Raw genomic sequence first — 22744 nt, 5'->3', positions numbered from 1 at the left:
ATTTTCATCGCGCCCCCCGCTTACAATAAAATGTATACAATAATAATGTATATTGAGTATTTTGGATTCTTATTTTAAATTATTTTTAACTAACTGCCAAAATAAGAGCAAAAGCGAGACAATGTTGATGAGAAACCATATATTTTGTATTTTGAACAATCGGGCGGTGAACACATGAAGCGAATGAAAGCGGAGAAAATTTAAATATTATATTTGAAATGAAAGCCAAACAGGGAGATAACGTAAAAGAATACGAAAGTAGGAAAATTCGTAAATGAAAGTTAACCTAGAGCTAAATTTAGAAATTGGGAATACATTTTTTCGAGTAATAAAAGAAATAAAACAGAAGCATGACAAAACAAAAGTGAAAAAAATAAGAAATATTTGTGGAAGGGAATCCACACGACCGATGCCGTTTCGAGCATGCGCAGAGCAAATGTTTTCTCATAGGAAGAAGGAAAATGTTCAATAACGCAAGTTTCAATTCAAGCCAGTCTCATTCGAGTCGATCCTTTTATCGCAATCGAATCTATCGTGAATGTGTATGTTATATATGTTTTCGTGTTAATTGCAATTCACTATATTAAATATTCACGATAGTAGATTTATGCAGACTCATGAATAAATTTTTAAGCGGAAGTAAGCAAGCATTAGACGATAGTCAAGCATCAACAAGTTTACATACGAGCGTGGTTCCGAAAATAAAATCAAGGAAATATTCTCAAGAATACTTAAAATTTTGGGTTTACCAGTACTGAAGTAAATGAAGAAGGAAGGCCCCTGTGTATCATTTGCTCAAAAATGTTAGCCGCAGATAGCATGGAACCTAATAAACTTAAACGGCATTTGGAACCTTTTCATAGTAAGTACGTAAATACGTAAGTGCGTAAAAACCAAAAATCATTTTTTATAGAAACTTTGTCTGTGAATTAAAAAGCTTTAATTGCGTCTTACAAAGTTCATATAAAATAGCCAGATGTAAAAAACCTCACACCATTGGTGAAGAGCTTATTTTCCCAGCAGCAATTAAGATTGTAGAAACTATGTTTGGAGATAATTTTTCAAAACAAATGCAATCCATATCTCTTTCAAATGATACTGTTGCTCGTCGAAATGGTGATATAGCTGAAGATGTACAGTGTCAACTTTTCTCGAAGTTACTTGACAAATTGTTTTCAATACAGCTTGACGAAGCAATAGATAGTAATAAAGATTCTCATTTAATTCCTATGTTCGAATTTGTGATAATATGTCAGTAGTAGAAGAACTACTTTTCTGCAAACCAATAGAGCTCAAAACATCAGCGCTCGCATTATTTGCTATTTTAAATGATTTTATGAACGAGGCAAACATAGAATGGAAAAATTTCGTCGGAATATTCACCGATGGTGCTCGTTCAATGCCAGGAAGATTCCAAGGTATACAAGCAAATTTTGTATAAAAGCTTGTAAAACAAAACTCGCCTCAGTGCGCACATTGCATGATCCACAGAGAAACTTTGGCTTCGAAAGAAATGAGTCCTGGTTTGAATATTGTGTTAACTACGGTTGTAACCGTATTAAATTATATAAAAATGAGACCCTTGAAATCGAGAATCTTTTTCCGCACTTTGTAAAGACATGGGTTCAGTACATTCAACGTTACTATTTTATTGCGAGGCAAGATGGTCATCACGTGGGAAAGTTTTGCAACTTGCTTATGAATTTGTTAAAAGAAGAAGTTCCCCTTTTCCTAGAAGAAAAAAACATACAGGAGGTCGACAATTTTCGCTATGGTTTATTTTTGATGAAATTGAGGTGCTTGTTCGACATATTCGAGAAATTAAATAACTTGAATCTTCAACTCCAAGGAGCAAATACACATAAGTTGGATACGAGTGATAAAGTTAATGCTTTTTGTAGAAAATTGGAATTGTGGAGCAGAAATTTAAATCAAAAAACCTAACAATGTTTGCAAATGTGGATGATTGTACTTAAACTTATAAGGCTGAAGAAGAACATGTAAAAGTTGTTTTGTAACCATTGAAAATCATTTAGCCATGCTGGCAACGAATTTTAAGAAGTATTTTCATGCTGACGACAAACTGATAGCAAGTTACGAGTAGATTATTTCAGAAGACTTCCGAAGGACTCTCAATTGATGAGGAAGAAAAATTCATCGACTTCGCGACAAGTGGCGAAACTAAAAGACAATTTAGTAATAAATCACTCTTTGAATTTTGGGTAGGAGTAAGGAGGATTTTTCTGCACTAAAAACAAGGACATTTCACATTCTATTACCATTCAACATCCTACCTTTGTGAAGCTGGATTTTCTGTTGTGGCTTCTTTGAAAACAAAATATAGAAACAGAACTGAGAGTGGCTATTTCTAATACTATGCCTTCCTTCGAAAAACTTTGCCCTGCAAGACAGGCCCAAGGAAGTCACTAATAATTATTAAATTTGTTTTTAATTTAGTATGTTTTGATTAAGTAAGTTGTTTTACTTTAATAATTTATTAAATATGTCGAAATGTATTTTGTTTTCTATGTGTATGTCTGCTTTCCTTTCAGTTAGTTAATCAATTTTTTAAAATGAAATTTTCTCTTGGATATTCTTACGCCCCCCTTCTAGTGTGCTCGCGCCTCCCTAGGGGGGCGCGCCCCACAGGTTGAGAATCGCTGCATTAATATATAATTTGCTTCATTATATATGCTTCTGAAATGTGTTTCAAAAAGCAGTGCGTTTATCTCCCCCTGAAAGATGTGCAATTTATGGCCACAAAGGCACTGTCATTTGAACATGAAGTAATTCCGTTAATATATGGGAAGTAAACAAAGATTTCCAGAAGTTTTGTAAAATAAGCAATTGTAATGATTAAAAAAAAACGATTGATTTAAAAGATGGCGACAAAATAAACAATAAAATTAATTAATATAGGAGGTTCAAAAGATTTAAAAAAAATTTTAAATAATAAAAAAATGCTATGACATTTAAGAGCATTATATTTTTATGAATTTAATAAAGGGAAAAGGCTATTTTTGCAGAGTTACTCTTTCGAAATGTATTGAAACGTTTTCAAAGCTCTCAATTTTTCAATTAAATAATGTAAAATTGCAAAGTAATTATTTTACCTTAATCCAATTACAAGCCTGCTGTTACAATTGGAGAGCTGTAAGTTCTGACTATGAATGTATATATTTGCATTTGAACTATGCCAATAACAAATCTCAATTACTTTTTTAAACTAATGAGTTAAAGAACAATTCTATAAAAAATAACTATTTTTATACTCTACAAGTAAAAAAGAGAAGATAACGTTCCATCTCTTCATTTGTAAAACAACAAAGAAACAATAACGATCAAAAAAATTCAGTTAGAACGAATATCCTTTGCCATATTCTTTGTTAATGGCCATCAGAAAATGAAAAATAAATCTTCAAATAATTCAATATCCTTTTTATTATTTCAAACTTCAATATAAACCACTCTGTAACATCCTGATTTAGCAAAGTGATTGTGCTTAAAACGGTGGTGAGAGCAAGGGAAAAAAGTAACAGCATCTCGAAACTGACCTCTGATGAGAAATGAGCATTTGAAAATTAAAAAACAAAACCGTAAATTATTTTCTCAGAATCGAAATGCGCATTGCCTTCTTTAAGAAAATTCATTAAGCGAAATCTCTCTTTGTTCCAAATAAGAAATACAGTTTTTAAAGACAATTGTTCCTCCTTAAAACGAGTTACAGCAATCATAATACCATATCTTATAAAATAATTTTGTTAATAAATTTAAATAATTTTATATTTCAAAAAAGTTTAAACATAAATTTCATTTTTCTTTTACATCATTATTATTTTAGAAACTCTCATATGATTGCTGAAGTTAAATATCGTAATTTTGCACTTATGCAAAATTACGATATAATAATGATGATGATGAGTAAATGATGATGAGGTTATTGTTTTAAAACCTCAACTAGCCGCCCAACACCTATATATCTAAAATAATTGGTAAAACCAAAGAACCGATTGTATCTTCATTGGAAAGAAAAACATTACGTCAACAAACAATTCCCGAATTTCATCGCTTCAAATGACATCTAAATTAGTGTCAATTCATATGAGTTTCAAATGGTATTTCAGAGATCTCTGAATACGGAGTTGATCTTCTGACACACATTTAATTTCACATTTTTAACTTAATATATTAATGATTTATTTTAGATTAATTTTTCATTTTAGGTTATTTTTTTATTTTAGTTTAAAAAAAATGAATACTTTTTAAAAGTTAATGAATATTTTTTTATTCATTTACCCGTTGATACTTTGTGGGATTCACGTTTGCATGAGTTCAACAAGGAACCGGTGTTTATACGCAACTATTGTAATAACTAAATGAAAATAACGAAGTCGATAAGAAGACGACCGATTATATTTAACAATATTTCAATACATCCTAATTCCATCCTAATTCCATACATCCTAATTCCATTCCATATTTTCTATAAAATATGGAATTTCTATTTTTTATAAAATGGACAACTAGGTTAATAATAGTTTTTTTTTTATCTGCCGTTCCAAGCTAGCTGTCTAGCTTGTTGAGTCAAAAATAACCGGTCTCTGAGGATTTGATGAAAATGACTTATCAACACTTGTTGTGGGGTTTTCCAGGAATGAATCATATTTTTCATAATTTTGAATACTAATTTCACTGCTTAAGCTAATAATGAATGTTTAGGTGCCTGTTATTAAAGCAAGTCGTCCCTCTATTAAAGTGATAAGTAAGTTCATTTGAATAAATCCTTTGTTCATATTTCTAGCATGCCCAATTTTAGTTTCGAATCCATGTTTCACCTTACTTTGAGAAGAAAGGTAACATCACAGCAAGAGTTAAAAGATATGCTTAGATTTGACATGAATTTACTACGTTTCTCCAATGAAATGATAATTATGATGAAAAAATAAGAAACCAAATGGTCTTTGAATGCTATCATTTCACAAGCTTTTGTGTCATCGCCTCTATTATATAATCGCCTCTAAAATATTTTTATATCTAGAATCAAATAGAAATTTTAGGATTTCTAGAGAGAAATTAAAAAAAGAAATATCTGAATTTTAAATACATTGAATACGAAGATGAATTTTCAAATTTAAATTATGAAGTGAAATATATATCGATATTTTTTATTCCTGCAGACCATCTATATCAGAATCATTAATAATAGTCTTTATTATACATTTTAGCTACATAAAAAACATTATAAAAAATACTCATTCAAAAAAATAGAAAGAAAACTAAATAAAAGAAATCTATTTAGCAGTTTTTGCGAATGCGTTCGTCTTTCACGCACGGAAGAAGGGAAGAAATTCTAAAAATCTTCTGAAACTTAATTGCTAAAACATTTCTGAGAAATATTACGAAATCGCATTCACTTCCCGATTTTCTTTGCTACTACTACATAAAGACATCACGTGGTCAAGAAAATTTTGTCTAGTGTTATGCAATACAATGTTTTCAATTGCCATCAATAAAAACCGTTAGAAAATGTGATTCTTCTCGAACGGTTTACTCAGGCTTTGCTTTGGGAAGTCGGATAAGTTAAACGTTTTATTTCGACGTCTATAATTTCAAACAATTTAAATTATAATCTTGATAATTTTAACGCATTAAATGTTAAAGTAGAAAAGCAAATACAATCAGGTTTATGGTATTTTCCTTGAATGCGAATTACAAGTTAGTACAATGTACAATTTAGTTACAAGAATATTCTTCAGATCGAGTTCCATTTATTGAAATCATTGTGTTTTTGAAATATAGAACTTACATACATCCTTGACGGATTTGGTGAGAAATTGAATAAATATCTCATCTGTGTGTTAAATCTGTGCACCAAATCTTATTCATTTAGCGCCCTTCGTTTCTTGTTATTGTGTTAACTTAAAGTCGGACAGGCAGACATCTTCTGAAGGGAATTCATTCAAAATTTGACTGAAATCTACAAATTAAGTTTTAAAAGGCTTAATTTCAAGTTTCATCCATGTACTTCAAAGTATTTTTTTTTTATTATGTTGTTCGCAGATACACATACTTAATTCCAAATATTTCTTTTTCGAGTGCAGGGAATTCTGAAATGAGTGAATTCCTCAAAATCGAAATTCTTAATTTGCAATATTTTCTCTTTAAGTAATTCGTATACGAAATGTAAATATATCCATCCTGTATATGTAATTGAAGCATATGCGATTTTCTCTTGACTGTAAATGGCATTATAAAGTCAAATAAATAAAGTAATTTAAAAACTTTTTTTCCATTTGTCAACTTATCACAATGCAGAAATAAATAATTTTATTTTTCGACAATGAGCTTATCAAAATTTGTTTATAAATATAGCTCAGTTTTGTATAATTTCATACAACAGTAAAAGAAATCGAATACTTTACTTTCCAGATCGTGTTCGGCAATCAACCTTATTGCCAAAGTCAGTTGATAAATTATAATAAAGCTTGACCTAATTTCACCCTTAATTAATGCAAGCAACTCAATATTGAAATTTATTGCTCACCTGGTTGGAGGAACAAGAATATGACGACACAAAGAAGTGAAAAACAACTCAGATGGCATGTGTAGTGGCTTTTGCTACATAATTATGATTGTGTTTTCGAATATTTGTTGGAACTTGTGGTCAAAATATTGTTTACATCTGTAATTTTTTATTATTATTATTATTATTTGTATTACGAAATAAATTTTATTTTTATTTTTTTAGATGGAATAGAATTAAATTTATCTGGTCACTATAATTTCTGATTTGAAACTGACCTACAATCGATTGCTGAGAATTATTTCATTTTATTATTTAAACACTCTAATGGTTGAAAGGTAAATTTTCTGATGAAACTCAGCATTTGACAGTCTTTTCAAAAGTTGGAGATTTTCCAGCCGTGACATAGCACACAAAGGAGACATCAATGCTGTGAGAATCTCTTTTATTTCTTTCTCATATTCCAAGATGAAATGCGTGCTTCATTGCTCATCACTACGAAGGTTACGTGATCACTTTACAATAAGCTCTTTTCTTCAACTGCTGTCAGTAGACAAACATTTCATCGTTTCAGCGTGTCCACTCGATCCAGATCAGTGGCCTCGTTAGGTATTTTGGGGCTCTAGGTAGTGCATATTATGAGGTTCCTTTTTAAAAAAAGAGTATCAATTTAGCTGAACATTTTTAACATGGCAATGATTGATTTTAGGCTAATATTTTTTATTGTATTAATATCTTGAATATGGATTTATTTTTATTTAACTAATATGACGTCTAACTATGCGACATCCATATTTATACATAGTAGAAGTGAAGCTGGAGTTGTATTCTAAGTATATTGAAATGGATAGGAATCTAATCAAATATATTTTATAAGGAGATATTATATTTCTTTATTAATAAAATTTGTATTCTTTGCAATCTATTCGTATGAAAATTAGGAGAATTTTTAATGACCTGCTTCTGGTCCTAGGCAGTTGCCTCATCTGTCTAGTTGCACGTTCGCCTCTGATCAAGGTTTTGCATGTCAGAATCAACAGTGGCTTTCGATCTGTAGTCTGTTTTAAAATGTGCATTGATGTCTTTCAGCAAAAATTAAAATTTCTCTTTCCTGATTAATTTTGAATAAGTTAATTTTTAAACAATAAAAAAAATAATAAAATGCATGTAAATTTGAAGAAACAACGGCCAATTAATTGCCAAATTTTAATTGATTAAGTTTAAAATAAGGCTTTCTTTTCATTACTTCTCCTTCTTTATTAAGGCTTACTCAACTCTCGTTGAACAATAAAAGAAGGCATTAAACTGCGAAGTTAAAATGAAAACCCGTATTGGGATGCCACTTTGGCATTTATTTAAGAAAAAAAAATTTAAAGTATAATATTTTTAACTAAAATTCATTGGTCGATAATACTTTCCATTTTTTAAAAATATTTATGTTCAAATTCTGAGCTCACAAAAACGCTTTCTACTGCAGAAAAAAATTGAAAATCCGAGCCGTCTTTGTTTAAGATTGCTTTTACTATATTAACACTCCCAAAATTCCAAGAACCTGAATTGCTGTAAGCATGTGAATGCCATCAAAGGAGATGAGGCCACTTCTCCAACAATGTTGCATCAAAATGAACATTCGTTTGTGCTTCAACTTGGAATATGGAAGGAATAAGTGTCGGGCCAAAATTTTGATTACGAGATGTTAATGATTTATGTCACGTTCTAGAGTTTTATGAGCTCTTATAAAATATAAGTTCTGTCTGTTTGTCTGTGAAAATGATAACTCAAACACAGAATGAATTGGACTAATACTAATCATTTAAAACTTCTAAAAATTAGATGGATCTGTTTAGCATACATAGGATTTTGGAATCAAATTTATTCATCATCTGATTGACTCGAACATGCATGAGAATAGAACCATCGAGAGTGGTCTCTCCAGAAAATGTTTACATACTCTCTAGTAAAGGCCTTGGCGTGGCATTTGCGTGCAGTTGTCATGAAATGAATCTTTGGCGTCACTTTCACTGAATCTATCGTGTGATCCTTGGCGAGTTTTTAAGCGGTTAAATAGTATTCGAAAATTAAATAGTATGCAGTTTATAGTATTCGAAAATCAGAATTCCGTTCCCAAGCGATTGAAAGGAAAACTTGACACAGAAAACACACTTGCAGTCACAGAATCCCTCGCCAAAATTGATATATTTAAGTTTTTGAATCATCGCGTCTACATGTTGCTGAAAGTACGGACCGACAGATGGTGAACCCCTTCTTGGATTCGGCTCACAATATGACAGGTGCTCACTCTGTACATAGTATGTGTACCAAACTTTATCCATCCAGCTCTCTTATAATTATCATATAAACCTATATTCAGACAGATTTCCTCTAAACGAATGTTGCTCAAAATTGTTACTTTGAGCAAAATGAGTTGCCGCTGGTATTATGTACCAAAAATGTGTTTTTCGAACTCAGGAACGCGGAGAATCGTCAAAATCCAGAGTTAGATATTTTTGATGATTATGAAATATTTTCTCTGTACTTCGTTTAGGAGGAAGTGAAAATGAAGTTTCACACTTTTTCTTTTCCTCGAAAGTGTAGAAATGTTTAAAACTTTTAACTCAGTCGTCCAAAGGGTAGAGATACTGTTCTAGAATGTATACTAGATTCTCTTATTGGTTCATATGCAAGCATACTTTTATATGCTAAATTACCAAAAAGTGAATTTGAATCTGAACTAATGATAAATTTGGAAACTAAGCAGTTTTTTTTTATTTGCTTGAATAATACAAAACAAAAAAATAGAGCATTATTCTATTAGTTAGAACATGAATCTGAGTAAATTCAGTTTTACATAAACTCTAATATAAATTGTCATTTAATGCAAAATTGATTCATAAAAATTAAGCATTGATGATGCAGACACACAATCAAAGTAGATCACATAGTCTTTTTATTAATATTATAAAGCGATTTGATAAAATTTGGAACAGCAAAATTTAAATATGTGTTTAGCAAAGATTATGTTCAAGTCATTGTATAAAAGAAAAATGCTATATTTTATATTAAATGGAATTTTATCTGTAGATTCTAACGAAGTTAAAAGAACAAAAGGAATGTATGATTTAGAAATAAAAGTATAACAACACTTCGTAAAACACATGATCATAGTGCATTATTTTATTTTCCTTAATAATTCATTTTCTATTTCTTAGGCCCTTCATTGTTATGTAAAATACCATGGAATGGAATTTACACGTAATTTTTATATGCCGACTTGTATGCAAATGACTTAAGCCGGACGTAGTTTGTATACGCTAGGTAGTATATATACGCTAACTTTCTTGCTAATAAAGAATTAGACGAAAGATTGTTATTGATATTTCATTGATTTTTTCATATTATTGGGATTAATTTTTTATTCACATAATTATAATTTGCCTTCATTTGAGTAAAATTTGCTCTTTGCGAACAAGAAAGAATCTTACTATTCGAAAAGAGAAAACGTTTTTGAAATTTAATATAATATTCTTTTTTGAAAAATATAAGGTTTCCTGAAATTCTGCTTTTTGATATAGTAAGAGCTTATTTTCAGAAGCATCTGACAAATATAAAACTGAATTCCGTGCGTTTTCCTACATTTTAAATCAGAATATTATTTTTATTTATTAAATGAGATAATAAAAAAAGCACCTCTGAGATTCTGTGGGAAAAAAGAAAATGCACGAAGATTAATTTTCTGTAAAACTCAATATTTAATGAAGATATTTGAATGCTTTCTTAAAAATGAATAAAAATGAAATAATTAATGGTTTTAAAATAACAAATGTTTAAATTGCTTCCAAAAAATTCTTTTCTTTATTTCTCTTTTGAAGTAAGCTGGCAAATGAGGCAAGATCTTTTTTTTTTAAACTGGCGTATTCAAAGCCATCTATTTCTCATTGTATTAATAGAAATGCAATAGTTAAGGGAGATCAGTGATATTGAAGATACAAAAGGGAAGTGAAATATCACGATGGAAATTCAGATTTGCGCAGTGCATGTATTATAATTCGGATTATGAAGATGAAGTTTTAGAGAAAAATTAAATCGAATGAAAACAAAATCCTATTTGAATATATCATAGTATCTTTTCATTACCACAAAAATTATTTTAGTATAAAGCAGTGCTTACATATATAAGAATATGAAAACAATATCTTAGTGTAAAAAAACAGAAACATATCTTTTAATGATATCAAAGACAAAATCTTAAATTTCATGGGCATAAAATTAAATACAAAAGAGCACTAAAAATGACTTGTAAAAGCAGAAGTTCTATTTTTTTAATAAATTAATTTTTCAAGCAGATATACAATTTCTGCAAAGTATTCCATGATACTCTAATCATCCCTAATTCAGACACGTTACAATTATTTATTTGCTGACTAAGCACTAGCAATATTCTGTCTAAAATATCATGATGATAAAATTTTCCATTCAGCTAGTCTATGATCCTAAACGTCTTTTCACTCACTTGATAAATTTTGTGAGTCCTGGCGCATTAAGTATTCTGAAAGAAGCGAAGAAAGAAAATCCACTAAATTCTTCACATGTTTTGCTCCTACAAAAGACCCGCGCTTCTAATCATTATCATTTTGCTGGTACCTCCAAGTGCGTCTAATGGCAAATGCCATTACAGCGAAAGTGGATTTTTGCAGATGCAATCAAAATGCTTGGTTTGCTTCTTTTGAATTTTGTATCTTCCGTCAGGCAGGCTGAATAACATAATGAATTCTCTTTGTTTCTTCCCGAAGGAACAGCGTTTTTACAGCTGTATGCGAAATTTTATTGTATTTCGTGACGAGGCACCGGTTTTTGTTTCACCTATAAATGGAAAGGATGTTTGTTTTGAGCTAGCGGACGCTGTTTCACAGTGGGAAAAGCGTACGACATTGTAGGAGTACCGAAATGATGTTTTGTTTGAATTAATCCAAAAATAACTGCTGCATTATACTATTCATGTTACGGAAGGAGAATCCACTGTATATTGCTTTCAATTTACGAAATCATTTTCATGAAAGATTTCACGGGTTTTTTCACTCAAGCATTATGAAAGTTGCAATGAATATGAGCATAAAGTCAAGTTTTAATGAACATAAAATTGTCCGAGAACATGAATTAAAAATGAAAAATGAGAATGCCGTAAAATTTATTATACTTATTTACTTAAAAGAATTCATTTTTTTAACTGTTATTTGAAATTTTTTTTTCTTTCTGTCAGGTTTGTCTTGGACTATGAAAGAACTCAACTGTACATGTTTTAAAAAAGTAAGCAGAGTTTTTTAAGCAACAAAACTGTATAGTATGGGGGCTTCCACAATATAACAAAACTTTTTTATTCGGGCTCAATGCAAATCAATAAATTATAAGCAAATACACTCGCAGCATAAATATTTTATAATGAGCACAGTCCAACCTAGAATAAAAAAAAAAGACGACTTACAATTATGAACATTCAGCTATACGAAGCCTGAATGGATGAATCCTGAAGCTGCAGATGTTCAACACATTGAGTAAATTACTGAAACTGATTTTTATAAATTTTCCGATAGAATTGTAAGAAACGACAGCGTATGTATTTTCAATGATTTGCACCTTTTGGGGGGAGTTTAAAAGAAAAGTAATGAAAGTGGCAGATTTTTTAATGATGCAGGAGCCCTGTCTGCTCGATGAAAAATCGAAAAGGTTCAAGAGAGGGTTATAAAAAAGTCGGTTTTAGAGCAATGTGATTTCCTTTTCTCATACCTTACCTAGTCAACTCTTCCAGATGGGTTTCCTGGAAGTCGCTTGATATCTTTAGTATTAAGTTCATCTCACTTGGTATAGATTTAATGGCTTTTATTAATTCTGTAAAACATTTTTGTGCACGAAGAACTGTCAACACTGCAGCGATGTAGAATGAATGATGCAACAACGTAGAGTAAATCTGTCCTTCAGTGGTACTCCGTAAGGAGACACATGAAGGCATCTTTACAGACACCGCAAAGAATTCGGAAAATAAAAAGAGACAATATTTGATAAAATAAAAATATTTCATAGATTGAAAAAAAATATAATTTGATCAGTTTGATAACTCTTCGAAGAAATTTCATTGACGCTCGATATACCAAAATTCGAAAAAACACGCAAGTAATATAGATAGGTTTCAGAATTTAGGCAAACCTTTCGGAAACAAATGACTGCAGCCTGAAAGTAGCAATTGTTAAAAGTGCCAAAATCGAAAATGTCGGAAAAATAGTTTCGTTCAAATGTGTAGACATCGCACTGCTGCCCCTGAAATGTCGTAAGAATTCGCTCAACAGGAGTCATAGATTATCCTACGGGCGGACATGACAAGCGTTGCCTTTCAAATTTTCGTGAGATCTTTATTTATATCTTCTAGGTGAATAGCAACTCGCTTGATAGAGGTATAAAAATATTGTGTAAATTTGTGGAGAAATTATTCTCTGTATGTTTTACTATTTTGTTTGCATAAAATAACACAGTTGTATTATGTTTTATTTCGTTTGTTTGTTAATTAACTTCATCAGCCTCAAATTACTTCATTACGTTTCCTTAGTTAGAATTATCTTAAATTTAACTCATGGTCAAACAAAACAGAGGATCAAATTATAAATCTTCTCATACAATCATGATAATGTATGCTATCTGCATTTCTCAACAACTTTTTTAAAACTACATTTCAACGTTTTTCTCATTAATTTCATTTCAAAAATGTATGCAAGTACAGAAATTAAAAAATATGTTATGTATGTGAATGTGATTGAAATATTCAATGAAATATTTATAAATAGATGCCACAGTTTTGCGCCCATTCATAGATATTCAACGGTAAATTTCTCATTGCGAAATTAAGAACATTTAAATTGTAATAAAATAAATTATAACAAATAAATATATTAAAAAATATAATCACAAATAAGAGTTTTTGAATGAAATGAACATAAAATGTTTCGGTGGAAATCATAATAAATTCTATAAATCGATGAGAAGGTATAAATTCGATCGGAACACATAATAAATTCATTGGAATAGTTGGTATTAATTACATGAGTAGAACTCAATTTGGCTTTTGGATACACTTTACGGAGCTTTTGTACTATAGTAGGTAAATCTAATTTTTTTGACCTGCTACTAGGATCATGAAGCTTTGAGATCTATTCTGAGCCATGATTATGCGAATATAATTTTTAACAATTCACAACGTTAGTCTTTCGAGTATCAAATTGAAACTGGTAGAGTGCTTGCGATTTTGCGCATTCTATTCATTCCATAAAATGCATCCGCAACTCTAGAAATCTGCTATTGCAGTTATAACAATGCGTTTAAATGCATTTTGCCCCCTTGCAAAAGTATGACGCATATTCACCAAATCAATTTTTAAATTCTGAGATCATGGAGCAAAGTTAATGATATCTTCAAAAATGTTGGTGACATTTATGTCTAACAGTGTCCAGGACATTATTTACTGTACATGTGTGCACAGTCTGTAATATTGTAATGTCTCTAGCTACTCACAATATAGAAAAGTTATAGAAAGGAGAAAAGTTCACCTCGAAGAAAATTTCCAACTCAAGATATTTTTTTGCTACAAAGTGGTGTCATCCCTACACTACTGGCGCTCCCCTTCTCCCTTTGAATTATTTAGAAGAGCACATTTCGCATTGACTACAATTTAAAGCTTTTCAATTTGATCCTTTGAAGTGAAAATCAAGTGTTTGAATTTTTTCGGCATTTACATCCTATACAACTTTTTGTCTTCAAATATCCATATATCTATGTATAATGTATATTCATGGCGATAATCAGATGTATTTAGATTGACTTAAAATAAAATTGCAACCTTTGTACAAATTCAGTATACTTTAACCCTTGTATTTAATTTAAATCCAAGTAGCCTTTCCTAAAATGATAACGTTACAATATTTTTGTTCCCATATTTATCACAGCGTCTTGAATAATATTACATTCTGAAAATCAAAGAAATTGTGACTTACTCCACTGTCACTTCGACCCATCCACATCATAGTGCATTGATTTATTATCACACTCAGAATGTTTCTTAATTCATATTATTACTATTCATTTTGTTGGTTCACAAAAGAAATTTTTTTAATAGGCTAGAATGATTCCCAATGAAAGAATGATTTATTTTTTTTACCTTGCAATGGGAAAAAAGAATAATTATTTATACTTATATAAAGCTCAATGTGTGTGTGTGTGTTGGCGCTCCACAAACCAGACCGTTTGACCTACAGCTACCAAATTTGGTACATGTATACCTTGGAGGTCGGAATGTGCACCTCGAGTCCCTTTTCTTGAATTTTTAATTAGAATTGTAATTATTAATTAAAAATTAATTTTCCCGCCAAAAAATCTTTTCATTTTCCCCACCGCCAAATGAGTAAGGCTTCAGTTTTTTTTCCCACGCTAATGAGACTAGGCTTAATATTTTTAGGCCGATTATTTCACACGATTTTATTTATTTTCTTAATGTTTGATGCATTTAAAATTAAACATTGTTAATTAATCGATCTTTCAGATTCATTCTGAAGTACTTTTGAATTAAATTAAACAGAATAAAGGAAATTAAAAATTTCTAATCTGCATAGCGTTACCCCAACTGGCGTAGAAAAATTCACGCATTTGTGTTACTGTAACTGACGTTGAAAATTCACGCATCCGCATTGTGTTCTGATTCGGATGCGGACTTGATTTAAATTATTTTTAGGTTAGTTGCATGCTTTTGTATTTAAATTGTATTTATATTAGTTATATATTTTTTGTATATGCTTATAGTTTTAAGTACATCGTTTTTTAAGTAGTTTTTTTAACCTGTTTTCAACCGATTATTTTAAACGATTCGTTTTATTTTCTTAGTGTTTGATGCATTTAAAATCAAACATTGTTAATTAATCAATCTGCTCATAATGAATCTGAGAAAATTTTGTTGACAAATTTAAATATTACATAAATTAAGAAAGATATTCTTTAGTGCCCATAGAGTTTAAACGCTCAGTGATTGTTTTCAGTAATAATATTACAAAAAATACTTTGCTTCAGTAAAAAAATATTATTATATTAATTGCAGATTAATCCTTTCCACTTTAATTTAAAGTAAAAAATTCTACGGGAGCTAACAGAAAATTAGAGAGATACATATTATGTTATGACTGAAGGCTTTTATAATATTATAAGTGAATTATATGACTATCAAAATTTGAAGTTTTAAAATATTTTGATGAAGAAGCTATTAAAGTAGGAGTTGCATAAAATATTTAATTTTTAAAATTTTAACGAATATTACGATTGGTGAACCGGCTGGTCGCCAAAGGCGGCTAGTAAGTAATAAAATTAAAATTTTATAATGGAAAAAAGATGCAACGCTTTTTTGTAATATGTTATAATAGCATTGTGCACAATTAGAAATTTAATTTCAATTTCATTTTTTTAAAAAAATGCTTATTAAAGCATAGGATAAATCAATTATGTTATTAAAATTTACTTATGATAACATCAGCAACATGACTGTAAATAAATGTTTTTAAGGAAATTTCATGAATTTGAGTCGGCATAAATTAGTTTCATTTGAATTCATCTGAACTGATAGGATAGGATGACTTTAGTTATCTGCTAGGTGGCATTTCCATGATTTTACAATAAAGAAGGCAAAACACCCAATTGTTGAAACAATCCATTTCAAAAGAATTTAAAAACCGGAACGGGCTAAATAGATATGGATTTTTCACATCTGCGCAGACTACTGATAAGCAATTTGTTTTTTAAAGAAAGAAAACAATTCGCTTATTGAAATGTGTTTTAAAAAGTCGTCATCACTTGTTCACTGAATCCAGTAGAGTCAGTGTCTCGTTATTTCCCGTACACGAACGCGACCTTCCGTGAACCAGCGGGAATGGTCTCCCCCAAACTGTATCGCAGACTTTCCTCTCAGCATTGGCGAACAAAATATTAACATTTGAGTGTGTTCGCCATTTTCACTGGATCTGTCGTGGAGAGTATTTTGATGATGAATCCCTGGAATACGGTTCATGGCATTCGAAAATCGAATTTGCGCTTTAGACGCGTTTTTCCAAACTGAAGTGAAGTTAAAATTGGATGCATAACTATACTCATAATCACAAAAATCACATACTATTAGATATATTTAAGCCATTTCATTTTCGAGTTATCGCCCTTACATGTTTCTGAACGTACAGACCGGTAAACGGCGAACCCTGCGCTGAATTGATCTGATCAAAATCTGATGGGTGTCTGCACCATAGATGCTAAATCTGCATATACTGAATTTTAATCATCTAGCTCTCTTCGTTTTGTAGTAATGCTATTTTTTTATTCGAATAGCCGGACAGACTTTCTCTAAAAGAAATTTACTCAAAGTTTGATAAAAATAAATCTCCAAATTGGATGCCAGAGAGACTTTCTCTGAATAGAGTTTGATAGAAACCTACAAATTTTGTGTAAAGACCATATACCAAACTTTCTCTTTCTGGCTTATGGCATTTTTGTGTCACATATAGACTGGTTTGTGACAAAGTAAACTCAATACATAATGCCAAAAATGTGTTTTTTTTTAACTCAGGGAGATTTAAAAGGCGGAGATTTTTCAAAACCTCGAGTTCAAATTTTTCGTATACGGAAAAGTAAAAATAATTAGCATTTTCAAAAAAAAAAAAAAAAACACTTTTATTTGTGCTTTTTTTAGTTGTTTTCTGTGATGTGTTAGCAACTTTATTCTTTTGTTGGTGGTTTGTTTTATTACTCACTTTTAAAATTTTTAACGTTTTCTTTTTCAAATCATGAATGACTGAAAAAATGTTATTTGCTCGCTTCTTCTTTCTTTCGATCCCTTATTGCATTATATATATATTATCCTCCTGTAAATTTAAGAAGAAATATTTTTCGATTGTAGAATGAACTGAGAAGAAAATCCAAAAGAAACTAGGTCCAGCACATCATATTATACTTTTCTATTTTCTGGCTCTTGCAATCAGAAAGTATTGAAATATCCAAATAATATGTATGGTAAATTAGCATCATTAACCTACATTTGATGCGAAAAAGAGCAAGAAATTTTCAAATCGAAATAGATAATTAACAGAAGTTTTGCAACTGGTTTCTCGGAGGAGAAAAATTGTTGGTTTTTCCTGAGAAATAATTATTTTTAACAGTTCTATGTAATTATACCTACCACATCGTCCAAATCAAATTTCAAAAAGCAAAACTTCTGTTAAACGAATTTAATCGAATGGAGGAATCAACAATTCGATAAATGCATATTTTTCGAATTAAAATCAAAATTGACATAAAAGAATATAGGATGAACATTGGATGAAAAGATGAGAAAAAAATATTTGTGAATGAATCACCTGTGCCAAATTTCAGAAATGTCGCCAACCGTAATTTTTCATGATCTTTTGAGATTTTCGATTCATGAACATTTATATCAATGTTACTTTTTGACATGGTGAATAATTTTAAATCAATTTAGAAACTATAGTTTTGGCTATGCTCCCAGCAGTGATATAGTTAATTGAGTGTAGTCCAGTAATGAATAACTATTCATGAAGAATTTAGTTTACTCATAAGATATGATTATATGATTATTTTACCAAAAATTTATGATTATATAAAATATCTCGATTTAATTTTTCATGAATGTTTTCATTGATTTTAATCGCTTAAGTTTCTTATTAAAAAAATATCACTGTGGAGTTCTTCATTTATGAAACAGTGCGTATTGGTGATTGAAATTAGTAGTTCAGTATCGTGATTCTTCTCCGTATAATTAATGACCTACTAGCGTCTTGCTATTTAGAGTGAATGGCATACTCACTAAATAGTTTTAGTTACGGTAGTTCTTAATAGGTTTTCTAAGAATATTTCTACTTCTCAGAAAAGTAACATTTTAAAAATATAAGATTCACGTATAGAGCTGTTTTTCCATAAAATAACAAACTGATACATCTTAAAAAAACGCGTTAAAATTTTTACTTTTTAAAATTATTTCTTTTCTTAGCTTTTTTTTTTTTCGATTTTGATGATATTTTTTGGCATAAACCACTTACTACACTCCACTTGGTATAAACCAATATCTAACTATAAATCATGAGTGAAATCGTCCATGATTTCGAAAGAGTAAAACTTTAATAAAAAAAAAAGTGATTGCTCCAATTCCTAAGAACTAGTTCCGCAATCTCATGCATTTTTGGTGATTAGAATTACAAGCGCCCGATATATGAAATGAAAATTGGAAATTCAAACTCCAACCAGAACCGGGATACTTCTATATGCTCAATATAAAACCAGTTTTGGAGCGGTTTTTTTCGGTTTATGTATTGTTCAGTGAAGAAGATAGCTCAAAGATGGGGAAATGGAGGAGAATGAAATCGTGATTTTAATACAACGTATTTTGATTTAGTTTTCCTCCAAATTTTGAGTAAACTTCACCGATGGGAAACTGTCTGTCCGTCAGTGTTTAGGTGAACACAACACCAGCAAGAGTGGTCTAAAATTTTCTATCACGCTCTTCTTATAAAGGGGAGTTTGTGTTTTGAATTTGCATTTTCACTGAACTGATTGAGAGGAAAATTTAACACCGAACTACGATTGTGCTCACAAAATCAAGTATCAGATTCGATAACTGCGTTTTTGTGTTCTCATGGACAGACCGACAGACACTCAACCATGCATTGCTTTTAGTTCAAAATTTGTCAAGGGCCTAAAATATAGTTGCTAAATATGTGTACGGAATTTTGTCCCCGTTTATACAAACGAATTCTCTCCTCGTTTTGCATTTATCGTGTTAACTTATGTTCGAACCCTGGACAGACAGACAGACTTCCTCCGAATAGATTTTGCTTCAAATTTGATAGAAATCTCCAAATTTGGTCTAAAGACCATAAGGCACATTTCATCCGTCTAGCTCAAATCGTTTTTAATTATCTTTGTCGCAGACAGATAGACGTTTTTCAGAAATGTATTTTTAGAGCTGGGGGGAGGAGATTCGTCAACTCGGACTTTTTTGACGATTGCAGCCCTTACTTCAAATTCGAGAAAGTAAAAAATGAGGGATACATTTTGTGTTATCTTAGCTTTAGATATAAATTTTACCAACATTTTCATGTAAATATTATTTTTATGACATTATGTAATCAGGAACTGTTTTCGATATCCCCCCTGTATTACGATCTAGTTTAGTCATGATTGTAAATTACAGTGTTTATTTACATTTATTAACATACGAACATTTTTATCTAATAATTTCAAGCACTCTCTTCTTACCTTTGGTTTCTGTGCATTCATGTTTTCGGTTTCTTTTTTAAATTATCAAGAACATGAAGCAAAACGAATATTAAGACCTCGTATTAATATGGCGAGTTTGGAGTGGAGCTTCGTTGAATAAAGATAAGAATCGAATATAAGTTTTAGACCATTGCATTGTTCCACCTTCTGAAAAGATGTCGAAATTTAACACATATTTAGACCTTTTAGAGATAAAACCATATGTCAAACCAAGATGCACGTATCTGACTTTACGCATCCGCAAGTACGCAGATTTTCCTAAGTTTGAAAAGCAAAATTTTGTAATTATGTCTGTCTGTAAACATAATTCAAAACCGCTTTTTAGTTAAAAGAATGAAATTGGGTCTTCACCTTAAATTTCTTTTAAATTTTGAACGAAATCCATTCGCCGGAAGTTTGTCAACAAGTAAACACGGTAACTGCAAAGCGTGACGGGAAGAATGAATGGAATAATTGAGTGCATCATGTAATGGATAGATCCGCATCAAAATGTGGGTCAAAGTATTGGCCGTTTGTCAGTCTGTGCATTTGTATGCATAAACGAGAAACTTAAAATCAATATAGCCAAATGTTTGATCTTGTAATTAAAACTGCGGCTCTTTATCTAATTTTGGTATCAATCAGCTGGATAAAAAGAGTCCAAAATTCATACTCGTTTTCTCCTCTTCCGTTATGTTATGATGTTCAATACACTCATGTGTGGCAAATGGAAATGGGAGTACCTATTCCAGACTTTCCCAAGGAGCTTGCTTGAAGGCCTTGCCCAAGGTCGTTAATGTGTTTGTGTGTGTAGGGGGGAGGGAAGTGGACAATAACGTATTTCCAGAAAATACAAAAAAAAAAAATCGAAGAAAAAGCTTCCTCTAGTTTTGAATTATTCCTGAATTTGCACAATTCTAAAAATTATTTCTCCGGACCCAAGAAACAATGCAAAGTGATGATTCACCAAAATTTTGAGATTGGACTTTCTGATTACAATTTGTATAGGTTTCTTAATAATGATTCTAGTTGTTTTTAATTTTTTAAATCTTTTATTTTAGCATTTTTCCATCAAAATATTAGTAAAGAAAGGACAGAGGCTTAATTTTGTTCTTGAGAAAGAAAGAAAATGCTATGCTGCGAGTTTTTCTTTACCCAGCAAGGAATTTAAACACGCGAACCTTTTAAAAAAACAAATTATGTTCCGGAAATAGTTTTCCCCAACTAACGGAAGCATTTTACGCTTTACTTTTCAGCATATTTCCACAATATGGTACAATTTATAAATCGAAGAGAGTTAAATCTGAAATCAGGTCCAAAACTATAATTCTACGGCTCCACATTAAAATCCCACATGAAATTTCATGAAGTTAGTTTATTGCATTGCTTAGCTATTGCACTCGCATGCGTGAGAAAAGATAGAGAGGCTGTCAGTTATTCGACAGAATCTTATACTCATCTTTGTTTTTGACTAGCCACGTCTGGAGACAAATTGGTCCGCCAGGTTCGCAGCTGCTAAAAATTCCAGTTAAATATTTTTTGTAGCTTAATTTTAATGGCTTCCTTAAAATATTTTTAAAACAAATTTTAACAGATATATGATTCATACTATTTTAGAAGGCTTACACAATTCTATTAATTATGCATTTCTCTACGTTTCTGTATATATCTTGTACATCCAGATATATTACAATAAAAAGGAGCAGCAGCAAAAAAAAGCGTACTTAAAAAAAAAATTTGTCATTGTCTGATTTTGAAATTAAACTTCAGTTCCAAATACAATGAAATTTCAAGAAATTTACTAAAAGCATGTCTTATACTAAAACTTACTCAACATGAAAAATTAAGCGAATCGTCTTATCTTGATCATTAAATAAGGGAAAAAAACCGAGATTCAGGATTTAACAATAACATTTACAATGAAATAAATGATTTGAGTTTCACTTCAACAATGAAATGTATTGTAAAATACATATAAAATATCTTTTCAAAATGTATTCAAAATAAAAAATTATACAGGGAAAACAATATGTTGTCATTGAAAAGATAATTCTCGAATTTGTAGGTGATGTAAAAATGATTTCTGTACTATAATATTTTAAGAAATTATTAAGAATTTATTACAGAAAAAATTATATATATAAAGAAATCATTATAGACACAATTTTTAATTAATAATAATTTTTAACTTATATTAAGAAATTATTATAGACACAATTTATTTATTTATTTATTTTTTAATCACACCAGGTTGCTCATTCCCACCTTCCAAATGACACATGTGCTAAATTTGGTAACTCTGGACAAATGATTTCTCCTTGCTTTTTTCCGCCAGTACATAAAAATATATGCTTATTAGGAACAGAGACAAAGATGATAAAAATATATGCTAAATGCCAATAATTTAGTTTATTACTTTTTTTTTTAGATATCCGGTTTCCATACGCATGGACGGATAAATAGATAGACTTACCGTACACTGACTTCGTTTTCAAAATTTGATGCAGTCTTTCGAAAGGGTAGTGTAATAATTTGAGCACTTAATTGAATAAACGTGGGCGCATCATTTCGACGTTCACATACTAGACTGTATTTTTCGGTGAGTCGAACACCGACAGACATAATTCCTAACATGTTTTTCTTGGCCATAATCTCAAGGTCATATTGTTGACCATCATAATGCGTTCTCTTCCAATGTAAGAAACTAAAAAAAAAAATGATTATATGTGATAAATAGATATTACAAAGTACAATTTGTTAACGAAATTAAAAGGAAGACTGAAAAAATTGATTGCGACAGGCAAACATGAATGTAGCACACCGTGGCACAACAGACTCTTTTCTAGCTTTTGACATCGTGCTAATAATTTAAATTAGTGATTC

The 22744-nt window shown here is 30.5% G+C and overlaps 1 protein-coding gene across 1 annotated transcript in view; it reads right to left on the bottom strand.

Moving 5' to 3' along the window:
* Positions 1-22439, bottom strand: part of LOC129963466 (histidine-rich protein PFHRP-II-like) — a 132624-nt gene extending 110185 nt beyond the window's left edge. Inside the window, exon 1 of the mRNA XM_056077865.1 lies at positions 22335-22439. The gene's annotated coding sequence lies outside the window, so the exon portion shown is untranslated. The remainder of the gene's footprint in view (positions 1-22334) is intronic.
* Between the last annotated feature and the right edge of the window lie 305 nt (positions 22440-22744).

This window comes from Argiope bruennichi, chromosome 3 (assembly GCF_947563725.1).
Source record: "Argiope bruennichi chromosome 3, qqArgBrue1.1, whole genome shotgun sequence".
Classification (NCBI taxonomy): domain Eukaryota; kingdom Metazoa; phylum Arthropoda; class Arachnida; order Araneae; family Araneidae; genus Argiope; species Argiope bruennichi.
This window is presented reverse-complemented; position numbering and strand designations above follow the sequence as displayed.